Source organism: Lotus japonicus, chromosome 2 (genome assembly GCF_012489685.1).
Source record: "Lotus japonicus ecotype B-129 chromosome 2, LjGifu_v1.2".
Taxonomy (NCBI): Eukaryota; Viridiplantae; Streptophyta; class Magnoliopsida; order Fabales; family Fabaceae; genus Lotus; species Lotus japonicus.
This window is the reverse complement of record NC_080042.1, coordinates 73,389,153-73,403,157: the sequence shown is the minus strand read 5'-3', so window position 1 is coordinate 73,403,157 and position 14,005 is coordinate 73,389,153.

The following is a 14,005-nucleotide window of genomic DNA, read 5'->3' as shown; positions in this document are numbered from 1 at the left end:
ATGACCATTTTGGAATCCACCGAGGTCCGGTATCACGCCGTGTATTAACCTCAAAATGAGTGCATGAATGCAAGTGATTAGCCAAACAACGTCTCCGACCTCACCCGACACGTCGCCACGTGTTCTAGATAACTTAAAGTCTCTAAAAGAATACCCTAAGGTAAATGTCGATTCTGCGACAAAATACAATTAATCATAAACAAAAGAGTGCAACCACTCACGACAACTCTTCGAGTCATCAATGCTCTCACGAAGTCTCACGCTTCTGTGGAGTCTCACACATTCACAAAGTCTCACGCTTCAGTGAAGTTTTATGCTTTCACAAGGTCTCACGCCTCAGTGAATTTACACACTTGCACGAAGTCTCACGCTTCAATGAAGTTTCATGCTGTTCACGAGGTCTCACGCCTCAGTGAAGATCCATGCTTTCCACAAGGTCTCACGCCTCAGTGGAGTATCACGCATTCACAAGGTCTCACACCTCCGTGAAGCTTCTCGGCTCATCCCTTGGATGGCTAAACAAACTGCTCCCAGAGCGAATGAGTATCAACATACCCAAAACTCGAAATCTTCCCAACACTTGGATCCGACGACACTTCTCGTTTTCCAAAACTAAACTTCAATCCAAAGCTTGCATCCGAGATTGTTATCTTTATTTAAAGGTTTAGAGGTTGTTTAATATCTTATGAATTTCTTTATAAAAATAGCTCTTTTTAGTCTTATCGTATTCCCTATGAGTTTCAAAGTTCCCATAAACCCAAGTAATTCCCTGAGAAGGTCTCGATCCATTGGAGCATGACAAGGTCCGAACTCCGTTCGTCCTTTTAAAACTCTCTCAAAATCTCATAAAAATTCGGCATGACCTGCCCGTAATCCTCACTTTCCAGAAACATAGGCACGAGTGGAATAGCATCATTGAAACAGCTCAACCAAAAGACATAAACAGCATATTCCAACACATCCTAAGTTAACCATGTAGCACATAGCATGTGAATCATTTAGCACACAATATCATGGCATCAAGTACTCAACAAGTTCGGCCGAAGCCTCAGAAATCATTTCAGACATTTAGCAATTAAGTGCATAACACATAAATCAAGTCGAATTTCATCGACACCTAAAGCATTATCTAGTAATTCAGAGAGTAGCCCTCACCGGTGGGTCTTCCAGCTTCCTCCTCAAAATGTTCTTCAAGCTCTTCTCCTTGATTTCTTGGAATCTCCTCAAACGAACCTTAAGCAAAAATCACAGAAATCAACACCAAGAGTCAGAAACTCAGCAATCAAAGAGTCCTAGGGTTACACAGTACACTACTACCTCCTTGGTACGACAATCTAACGCGTTAAGACAAGTTTTCGAAAAATCGGATTCTCCTCCCCCCTTGATATAGCTCTCGGCCACTTTCCTTAATTGGGAGGGTCGATTTTTCTTCGATCAAACTTGGTTCCTAGGTTAACATAAGCCGTAACTAAGACGGTTCTAGGCTCGGAAAAATTTTCGGATCGAAAACTGATATAGGGGCAGTTTGGTCATTATTTTTAGCTCAGAATTTCAAAATTGGATTTTTGAAAAACAAATTGGATGGGGACGTCCACAACGACGTTTATGACGACAAATCCTACTAGCACTAAGCCAAGTCGATAGATTAGAGCGTAAAGGTTGCGACTTTGCCGAAAAATGGGTATTTAGGGTAGAAATTGATCCCGGCGGCATTTCGTCGACATTTGACAAAATCTAATCCGCAGAACACGCTCAGGAGCATGCAGGGAAGAAGTTTAGACGCTGAAATCAACTGATTTGAACAGTTTTTCAAAAACCTCAAAATTTTGAACTCAGAAAGTCGCAGGAGAAATGGACAGAAACGACGATTCGAAGGAGAGTATAGATTACCTACCTCGAGGTCTTCGATTAGTGACGAACGGTGAAGCAAACGGGCAAGAAACGACGAAGATCCGGATCTCTCTCTCTCTCTAGGAACTCGCGGTTTTGGGGGGTGGGGAAAATGGGTTTTTGTAAAAAAATCTAATTTTTCAAGCTATTTATAGGTTTTGGAAAAAACGGAAAAATGATTTTTTTGCGATTCCGATTTTTCCTGCGCGTTCCTCTGCGCATTCTAAGATAGGTTCTGGCGACAGAATTCCAGAACTCAAAATAGAATTCTTGGAATTAAACCAAAAGATCCAAAATCGGCATAAGTCGGTGTAAGTCGGTTTATCCCGAAAAACTACTTTTTGCAGTGATCGTCGGACGAGAAAACTTCCTTCTGAAGAAAGATTAGGAATGATGAGAGAAGTAGGTGAACGCGGGTGGAATCTTCATTTGAGTTTCCGGATAGAAAAAGTCTTCATCGTCTGTCGATCTTAGGTTTTTCGAACTATCAGGGATTCCGTTTCGGCAAACTTCCGAGAATTGGAATTTGACGTTCGTACTTTCCAGGATTTCGCATCGAAATGGTTGTTTAAGGACGGAAAAGAGAAGTTCTAACATTTCTCTGAGGATTTTTGGAATTAGTTTCCATCGTGTCCTAAAGCGTAAATTAACTATTCACTAATACCTTCGACCTAGGATTAAGCGTATGTTAGTCGTGCTATAACTCTTTCGGTTTTTCGATACATTCTTGGACTTTTCCTGAACCTCTTTCGTTCCCAAATTTATCTTAATCAAATAACTCTTTTATTTTATTCACTTATCCAAAGCGTTAAAACTTGGGCCTTACATTACTACCCTCCAAAAAGAAAGTTTCGACCTCGAAACTTAAGGGTCAGTAAAAAGTTCTGGATACTGTTCCTTGATCTTTTCCTTCAGCTCCCACGTTGCATCGCCGGTGTCCTTGTTCCAAATAACCTTCACTAACTCGATCTCTTTACCCCTCAACTGCTTTACCCTTGTGTCACCAATGCTGATTGGCGGTGTCTCGAAAGACAAGTTATCCTTCAACTCAATGTCATCCAGCTCGATGACGTGCGTCGGATCAGCAATATACTTCCGCAGTTGTGACACATGGAATACATCGTGAACGTTTGATAGAAAAGGCGGTAGTGCGATCTGGTAAGCTACCGGTCCTACACGACGAGTAATCTGATAAGGTCCAATGAACTTTGGCGTCAGCTTTCTTGACTTGATTGCTCGACCAACTCCTGTAGTCTGGGTAACTCGCAGGAACACATGATCTCCTTCTTCGAATTCCAGGGTTCTGCGCCTTTGATCTGCATAGCTCTTCTGTCTACTCTGAGAAGCCTTCATCTTCTCCCTGATCTGTTTAATCTTCTCAGTTGTCTGTTGCAGAAGTTCCGGTCCTACTAACAAATTCTCTCCATCTTGATACCAACATAAAGGTGTTCTACACTTGCGGCCATACAATGCCTCATACGGTGCCATACCTATGGTCGTATGAAAACTGTTGTTATATGTGAATTCAATCAGTGGCAATAGGGTGTCCCAACTGCCCTTATTGTCTAACACGCAAGCTCGTAGCAAATCCTCCAATGATTGGATAGTTCTCTCAGTTTGCCCATCAGTCTGTGGATGATAAGCAGAGCTTAATCTCAGCCTCGTTCCCAAAGCCTCATGAAGAGCTCCCCACAGATGGGAAGTAAACTTCGGGTCTCTATCGGAAACGATACTTGTTGGCACTCCATGAAGTCGCACAATCTCAGCTATATAAATCTCTGATAGCTTATCCACGTTGTACGTAGTTCTCACCGGTATGAAATGAGCCGACTTAGTCAGTCGATCCACGATTACCCAAATCGAGTCATATCCTCTTTGAGTTCTTGGTAATGCCACGACAAAATCCATCGATATGCTATCCCTTTCCATTGAGGTACATCCAAGCTTTGTAGCATACCCGCAGATTTCTGATGTTCCACCTTCGCCTTTTGACAGGTCAAACATGCAGCTACATATTCTGCCACTTGTCTTTTCATTCCTGGCCACCAAAAATTCACCTTCAAGTCCTGGTGCATCTTTTTCATTCCAGGGTGAATGCTCAGCTTACTTTTGTGACCTTCGTCCAGTATCAACCTCCTTAGGTCAGGGTTGTTGGGTACGCAAACTCTACCCTTACACCGTAGGATATTGTCACTTCCTACCTTGAATTCCGGGTCCTTACCCTGAATTACCAAATTCCTTTTTCCGAGTAAAAATTCATCTTGTAACTGTTGGTCTCGGATTTCTTCCATCAATCCATTGGTGATCCTAATCATCCCGAACCTCAGTTCTCCCTCGGATAATCTTACGTCCAAACTCAAATCTCGGAATTGTTCCAGCAGTTGTAGCTCCTTCACCATCATTGACGAGATATGCATTTTCCTGCTCAATGCATCAGCAACAACATTAGCTTTTCCAGGATGGTATTGTAAGGTAAAATCGTAATCCTTGAGAAACTCCATCCAACGTCGTTGTCTCATGTTCAACTCCTTCTGGTCAAACAAGTACTTCAAGCTCTTGTGATCGCTAAATATGGTGAAATTGCATCCATATAAGTGATGTCTCCAGATCTTCAACGAAAACACAATGGCAGCAAGTTCTAAGTCATGAGTCGGATAGTTCTTCTCAGGAGTCTTCAGTTGTCGTGAAGCATAAGCCACCACTTTCCGATGCTGCATCAGCACACATCCCAAACCTTGATGCGAAGCATCACAGTACACTTCATACGGTTCCTCTGGTTGCGGTAAGACGAGTACAGGTGACGTCGTCAAACGTTCCTTCATTGTCTGAAAGCTAGTTTCGCACGCTTCGGTCCATGCAAAAGGTTGATCCTTTCTCGTAAGTTGAGTCAAGGGTCCAACGATCTTGGCGAAATTCTCAATGAAACGACGATAGTACCCCGCCAAACCGACAAAACTCCTGATCTCAGTCACGGTCTTTGGCCGTTCCCATGACAACACCGTCTCTACCTTTGCTGGATCCACAGCTATACCTTCTTTAGAAATCACATGGCCCAAGAATTTTACCTCTTCGAGCCAAAATTCACACTTAGAAGGGTTGGCGTACAACTTTGTCTCTCTCAACACTTGTAAAACCTGACGCAAGTGCCCTTCATGATCTTCAGCGTTCTTTGAGTAGATCAGAATGTCGTCGATAAACACCACGACGAATCGATCCAAGAACGGATGGAATGTCCTGTTCATGTAATCCATGAAGATAGCAGGTGCGTTTGTCACCCCAAATGGCATCACTAGATACTCATAGTGTCCATAACGAGTCCGGAATGCCGTCTTCTGGATATCCTCAGTCTTTACTCTGATCTGATGGTAACCCGACTTCAGGTCTATCTTTGAGAATATCGCAGCTCCTCGTAGTTGATCCATCAAATCATCAATTCTGGGTAGCGGATACCTATTCTTGACGGTTACTTTGTTCAGTTGTCGATAGTCGACACAAAGTCTAGATTTCCCATCCTTCTTTTTCACCAATAAGACGGGTGCTCCCCAAGGTGAAACGCTTGGTCGGATGAATCCTTTCGACAAAAGATCCTCAAGTTGAGACTTCAACTCCACCAATTCCGCAGGTGCCATCCGATATGGTGCAATCGAAATCGGTCCTGTTCCCGGTACGATGTCAATAGCAAACTCAATGTCGCGTACAGGCGGCAAACCAGGTACATCGCCAGGAAAAACATCCGCGAAGTCCCTCACAACTGGAATATTACTCACTTCCGAATTTCCTTTACTCTCCAAGCTCAACAAAACTGAATACTCTTGAGATCCTTCATTCAGAGAGACATTAATATGATTGGCGGATAGATACTCGGAAAGGTCCGAGTCAGGAAATACCACTCTCTTTCGGCTACAGTCCAGAAGACAATGGTAGTGGGACAACCAGTCCATCCCTAGGATAACATCTAGGTTCTTGAGAGTTAGGCACACTAGGTTAGCATGGTAAACTTTATCCCTATAGGTTACTGGGCAATACATGCATGCAGTATTGGCAAGCAGAGTTTTGGCAGGTGTGGTAACTATAAGATCGAAACTCAAAGCAGTAACGGGAAGTTTTAATCTAGTAGCACATTCCCTAGAGATAAAAGAGTGCGTTGCTCCGGAATCAAAAAGTACAGTTAGGAGATTACCGTCAATCTCGCAATCTCCCCTGATCAGACCATCAACCCCTTCAGCTTCTTCACCATCCATGGTGTAGACTCTTGCCTTGGCAGCAGGACGCTTCCCACGAGCAGTGTTAACAGCTGGTTCTGTCTTGGGTGCTCTGCATTGAGCAGCAGTATGCCCCAACTTGTTACAGTTAAAGCATTTGGGCCTCATGTCAGTACAAGCATTGGCATAGTGCCCAGGCTGCCCACATCTGTAACAGGTCATCTCCCTGTTCACAGTCTGACCTCCAGAACCTCCAGCAGTACCCACCATGGGCCTATAAGATCCTGAAGCAATTCCTCTACCTGCAGGACGTTGATACGGCTTCCTACTCTGAAATCTCCCTCTGCCTTGAAAATTTTGAGAGCCCGACTTCATCGGCCCTCCTGTCCCAACACGGTTCAGTCTCCTGTTCTTCATTATCTCCACCTCAGTGGCTTTCTCAACCAAAGTCTGAAAACGAGTGATCCCCAACGGTTTCACCGAGTCTTCAATATCGGGCCTCAGCCCATTCACAAAGCGCTTGCACATGTAGGGTTCATCGACCCCATTGCGGAAGAATCGAAAGTGCTTGGCCAACGATTCCAGCTTGGCAGCATATTCCGGGATGGACATGCTACCCTGACGAAGTGTCAGGAATTGCGACTCACGCTCGTCCCGCGCACTATCTGGAAAATACTTTTCCAGAAAAGCAGCACGAAACGAAACCCAGTTCACTTCCAAGTTGTTTGCTTCCATCATTCCTCTGGCGCCTCTCCACCAGTACTCAGCATCACCCAACAGTAGAAAGGTTGCCATTCCCACCTTGGCCCCCTCAGCAGTCTGCAATACACCGAAGATCTTTTCAATCTCCTGGATCCAGAGATCCGCTTTGTCCGGGTCCGTACCCCCCGAGAACTTAGGTGGATCCTGTCTCCTAAAATCATTCAGGCCTCTGTTCTGATCCATTGTCACTTCCCTCTGGCGTTGGTGCTGATCACGTGCCTCCTCAGCAGCACGCCTCATAGCATTATCGTTTGCCTGTGCAGTCACAGCTTGGGCCATAGTGGCCATCATCTCAGCTAGTTGGTTAGCGTTCACCATGTTCTGCTAAATTAACAAACAGTTAGTGCTCATCATAAGATAGCATCCAATATAACTATACAATATGATTAAGCAATAACTTCAAACAATTCTAAGCGAAAAATCGCTTGGCAGACATTCAATTTTTACTCTTTACAGAGTCACACAACCTAGCACAGAAGACCTATTCCCCAAAGACTCCCGAAGGACTCGACAAGCTCTGATACCACAAATGTAACACCCCGATTTCGGTGGCGTCACTTTAGTAACCAAAAGAAAATACTTTAAGCGGAAAAACGTGAATTATTTTTTTTCGACAATATAACTAAAGACAGAAAGCAATAAAACTCCCCAACAAAAGATAAAAGGAACTACTATACAACTATATATACATGCCTCGCTAAATACTACCACGTCACGAGTAACCTCCAGTGACGGGTGACAGAAGAGAGTAACGCCCGAAGGCAATATGTACAGTCCAGGATAAAGATACTGTGTCCGCAACACTAACCTACAAAATCTGAGAGCAAGTTGGCCCAGCGGCCTAAGAAAAGACCCCCTAAATCCAACCAGCTCTCTGTGATCTCCATAGGAAACCACACAAAAGCTACCGGTAGGAAAACTACCCTGTCCCCAAAAACGGAAGCATGACGGTCAGAGCATCGACACTACTCCTACACTATCCCTACCCGAGGAGCCCACACTAGCACTCGATCCTACACGCTAGCGCGGTCGTCATCCGAATCTGCATCCAGGACGACTAGGTCGACGTACTCAACACTGCCCTCTCTGTCCACCCTAATGCGCTCCCGCACTGGACTCTCGGGCTCGGGGCCCGGAACGAGATCCGCAACGACAGCAGCAGCAGTAGACGGACTAGACTCCGTCGAAGCCCCACCTACTGGCAACTCCTCAGAAGGGTCCTCATCATCTGAAGGAGATGGTGGCGGTGGAGGTACTCCCAAGCCGGGTCCACAGTGTACTCCTGGAGGCAGGTTGAAGCTCACTATGTGCCTCCTCATTACTCCCTCCGTCAAGCGTCCAAATCGATCGACACGGTCCTCCATGATCCGACCGGTGTAGGTCGCACGGTGGCCCTCGGGATCGACCACCCATGCACCTGGGTCGTCTTGGTCAAGCATCTCGTACCTGGTCCCCCCTGATGGGCTGACCATGGTAAACCAATCCCCCATACTCATCTGACAAATGGCGTAGTCCGCCCAAACACACACAGCAGACGCGAGGGTCAACTCCAAAGAATTATATAATTAATAAAACCAGATATAATTATAGGATAATAAATACTCGCCTCTCAGGCTTATAAGTTTTGGGATAGCTTCCTAGGGTTGCATGTATCACAATAAATATAAAGAGCCATAAAAACAAGTAGCATGCCTCAAAAATAGGATAAACAGTTACCAATCACACTCAGCAACTAAGTTAGCATGTATGTTGCATGAAATGCAATGCTGGGTAACAAAATGCATTCCGGAAGAAGGATGGACATCAACGAGACGGCCCTAACACCAGCCACGGTGGGTACCTTCCTGCTCGCGTGTCTCTTACACCACACAAAAGTAGTCAGATCAGCAGTGAACCCGTAGGTCTGCCATTCCGTCTGCTACTGAGGACCACCGTAGTGTCCTAAATATGGAAATCCGGGTCTTATGACCATTTTGGAATCCACCGAGGTCCGGTATCACGCCGTGTATTAACCTCAAAATGAGTGCATGAATGCAAGTGATTAGCCAAACAACGTCTCCGACCTCACCCGACACGTCGCCACGTGTTCTAGATAACTTAAAGTCTCTAAAAGAATACCCTAAGGTAAATGTCGATTCTGCGACAAAATACAATTAATCATAAACAAAAGAGTGCAACCACTCACGACAACTCTTCGAGTCATCAATGCTCTCACGAAGTCTCACGCTTCTGTGGAGTCTCACACATTCACAAAGTCTCACGCTTCAGTGAAGTTTTATGCTTTCACAAGGTCTCACGCCTCAGTGAATTTACACACTTGCACGAAGTCTCACGCTTCAATGAAGTTTCATGCTGTTCACGAGGTCTCACGCCTCAGTGAAGATCCATGCTTTCCACAAGGTCTCACGCCTCAGTGGAGTATCACGCATTCACAAGGTCTCACACCTCCGTGAAGCTTCTCGGCTCATCCCTTGGATGGCTAAACAAACTGCTCCCAGAGCGAATGAGTATCAACATACCCAAAACTCGAAATCTTCCCAACACTTGGATCCGACGACACTTCTCGTTTTCCAAAACTAAACTTCAATCCAAAGCTTGCATCCGAGATTGTTATCTTTATTTAAAGGTTTAGAGGTTGTTTAATATCTTATGAATTTCTTTATAAAAATAGCTCTTTTTAGTCTTATCGTATTCCCTATGAGTTTCAAAGTTCCCATAAACCCAAGTAATTCCCTGAGAAGGTCTCGATCCATTGGAGCATGACAAGGTCCGAACTCCGTTCGTCCTTTTAAAACTCTCTCAAAATCTCATAAAAATTCGGCATGACCTGCCCGTAATCCTCACTTTCCAGAAACATAGGCACGAGTGGAATAGCATCATTGAAACAGCTCAACCAAAAGACATAAACAGCATATTCCAACACATCCTAAGTTAACCATGTAGCACATAGCATGTGAATCATTTAGCACACAATATCATGGCATCAAGTACTCAACAAGTTCGGCCGAAGCCTCAGAAATCATTTCAGACATTTAGCAATTAAGTGCATAACACATAAATCAAGTCGAATTTCATCGACACCTAAAGCATTATCTAGTAATTCAGAGAGTAGCCCTCACCGGTGGGTCTTCCAGCTTCCTCCTCAAAATGTTCTTCAAGCTCTTCTCCTTGATTTCTTGGAATCTCCTCAAACGAACCTTAAGCAAAAATCACAGAAATCAACACCAAGAGTCAGAAACTCAGCAATCAAAGAGTCCTAGGGTTACACAGTACACTACTACCTCCTTGGTACGACAATCTAACGCGTTAAGACAAGTTTTCGAAAAATCGGATTCTCCTCCCCCCTTGATATAGCTCTCGGCCACTTTCCTTAATTGGGAGGGTCGATTTTTCTTCGATCAAACTTGGTTCCTAGGTTAACATAAGCCGTAACTAAGACGGTTCTAGGCTCGGAAAAATTTTCGGATCGAAAACTGATATAGGGGCAGTTTGGTCATTATTTTTAGCTCAGAATTTCAAAATCGGATTTTTGAAAAACAAATTGGATGGGGACGTCCACAACGACGTTTATGACGACAAATCCTACTAGCACTAAGCCAAGTCGATAGATTAGAGCGTAAAGGTTGCGACTTTGCCGAAAAATGGGTATTTAGGGTAGAAATTGATCCCGGCGGCATTTCGTCGACATTTGACAAAATCTAATCCGCAGAACACGCTCAGGAGCATGCAGGGAAGAAGTTTAGACGCTGAAATCAACTGATTTGAACAGTTTTTCAAAAACCTCAAAATTTTGAACTCAGAAAGTCGCAGGAGAAATGGACAGAAACGACGATTCGAAGGAGAGTATAGATTACCTACCTCGAGGTCTTCGATTAGTGACGAACGGTGAAGCAAACGGGCAAGAAACGACGAAGATCCGGATCTCTCTCTCTCTCTAGGAACTCGCGGTTTTGGGGGGTGGGGAAAATGGGTTTTTGTAAAAAATCTAATTTTTCAAGCTATTTATAGGTTTTGGAAAAAACGGAAAAATGATTTTTTTGCGATTCCGATTTTTCCTGCGCGTTCCTCTGCGCATTCTAAGATAGGTTCTGGCGACAGAATTCCAGAACTCAAAATAGAATTCTTGGAATTAAACCAAAAGATCCAAAATCGGCATAAGTCGGTGTAAGTCGGTTTATCCCGAAAAACTACTTTTTGCAGTGATCGTCGGACGAGAAAACTTCCTTCTGAAGAAAGATTAGGAATGATGAGAGAAGTAGGTGAACGCGGGTGGAATCTTCATTTGAGTTTCCGGATAGAAAAAGTCTTCATCGTCTGTCGATCTTAGGTTTTTCGAACTATCAGGGATTCCGTTTCGGCAAACTTCCGAGAATTGGAATTTGACGTTCGTACTTTCCAGGATTTCGCATCGAAATGGTTGTTTAAGGACGGAAAAGAGAAGTTCTAACGTTTCTCTGAGGATTTTTGGAATTAGTTTCCATCGTGTCCTAAAGCGTAAATTAACTATTCACTAATACCTTCGACCTAGGATTAAGCGTATGTTAGTCGTGCTATAACTCTTTCGGTTTTTCGATACATTCTTGGACTTTTCCTGAACCTCTTTCGTTCCCAAATTTATCTTAATCAAATAACTCTTTTATTTTATTCACTTATCCAAAGCGTTAAAACTTGGGCCTTACATTATCGAACCTATATATCTATCCCCTTATACTTTATATGTTGTTTGTATTATATACTCTATTCTGTGAGTTGATCCTCGCGCCTTGCTTTGTGTGTATGTTTGTGTTTGGGTGATCGTACGCCTGCTGTCAGACGACGATAGGTGGCGATGTGAGCAGATGCTACTCCAAGTGGAAGAACTATAGAAGACTCAAAGAATAGAGTCGGGTGTAAGGCTAGAGCCTTTTGGGTAAAGAGCTTACCATTGTTGGTTTAAGCTTACATAATTATTTTAAAAGTATTGTTTGAGGTTTTGGGTAAGTTCCGGTGCATTGCTCTCTTGCGATTCTCCAATGTGGAAATCGTAAGGAGTATATCGGATTGATGATGTCATTGCATAATAGATTCCTTGTTAAATCTAATTCTATTTGTTAGGTTTGTAAGTTGAGTTCATTTGTTGTTACCTTCGGGTACTTGCCTTGTTTAAGGCTGGAGGTAAATTTAGATACAATTGAGAGTATGCATGACATGTTTTAGAAATAGTTTGAAAAGGAAAAAAATTCTCGCATTTATAAATCTCTTTTTGAAAATATTGCATATTTAATTTAACTGGTTATTAAAGTGACCCCCAAAAATCTGGATGTTACATTAGACCCTATCACGGTTTTTGTGTATTAGCGATGATTTTTACCGCTGCACGCTATTTATTATTTGTTTAAGTGGCGGTTTAAACCGCTACAAAATGAACCGATGATCAATTTCACCAATTTCATTAATGTTGAGGACTAAAATCTATGAAATTTTTTTAAAGGGATTAAATTCAGTTCATTCCTATTTCACAGGAACTAAAAACAAATATATAACCCTTAAACAAATCTCTCTAAATAGCCAATAAAAAAGAAACTAATAGAGTATTAAATGTTATGTGTTATGACATAATTGGTCACACCTCAGGTGAGGTGTTGTTACAAGCGGAAAAAGGAAAAATATGGATTAATATTTACTCTTTCCATTTGAATTTCTCTTAAATATATAGAAAGTTGTTATTTAATCTGGGGTTGTCTAAATGATCCATGAGAAAGTTTGGGTTAAATAACTCATCATCCAATCACATTGAAGATAAGTGTGTTTGGGGGAGGGAGGGAGGGAGAGGAGGGGGGGGGTTCAGAAGTTTGAAAAAGTTGGAGAAGTGGGAGGGGGGGGGGGGGGGGGGAAGTTAGTGTGGAAAGTGAGAATTTTTTTTTAATAGAGGCATTTTGGATAATTCGCCAATTTCGAGAGGTCTGAATAGGGTCGGAGGGTCTGAATAACAATTCCCTTCCTTCAAATGCGCGTAATTATTTTTAGTGTTTGAGAAAATGCACGTATATATGGAGGTTACAAACCTCAATACAAACACACTTAGTAGAGCTATGTTAGCAAGTTTATTTATTTTCATCAAACTATCATTCTTTTTTGTTCCTCCTTATTATTTAGGTTGAATCTAAACTTAAAGGTTTCCCCTTCTACATACGTATCATGATGAGGAAGAAGCTAACCATTTTCTCTATCTTTCTAGACTAGGGAGCGCACCCACTTCAGTATTTTTCATACTTGGGCTAATTTGATATGTTTAAACTTTAAAGTAAACCATCTTCAGCTCGTCCACTTCTTAAAATCTTTGCCAAACTATGTGGCCTTTGCAGCTATAATGTTTTATGTTTATTGCATGTATGATGTATCCGAGATTTAGTTAATAGACTTATTGCTAAAATTTCAACCTAATTGAGTAAAGAAAAAATTCTTGATAAGAAAAGAGAAAAAATGTTTGAAAAATTAAACTGTATCGGAGGCTAGGTGATTTGAAACATGTGTATATATATGTATAGGTGATTTGAGGAAGAGTAAAAAAAGCAATGTGGCTTACTGGCTTAGGCTTTAGGCCAGTTCGAAGCCAAACCTTGCTATAGAGCTCACAAGATAAGGATTAAAGGACTCTTGCTCAAATACATAGATGGTCTCAAAAACCAAAGTCCAAGTTGCTCGAACCAAGCCAAGACAAGTAGACAACAATATCTAAAAGTTGTTCGAAAATATACCCAATTCGAAATACTGATGATCAAAGACACGATGCCACGTCCAAGAACACTCACCAACGACCAAAGAACACTCACCTATGTCCAGAGCAATTATGGAACTCGAGGATACAACCAATTCAATAAGATCGAAACATTCCTGAAGGCCTCAAAGAACAAATGCCCAATTCGAGCTTCACACTGAAGGCAAATGAATGACATAGATTATGCATTCTTTCCTTGCTTTATTTAATTCTATAGGATTAGAGATTTAGAGTAGTAGTTGTCTTATAAATACTATAAATATAGAAGTTTGTAATTCTGAACAAGAGTTGAATATTTTACTACTTAACACTTTGAAACGCCTACGTATACTGTTACGACACACAACTATTAAGAGCGCTCTACAAATAAATCTCATTTTGTTTTCCTATTTCT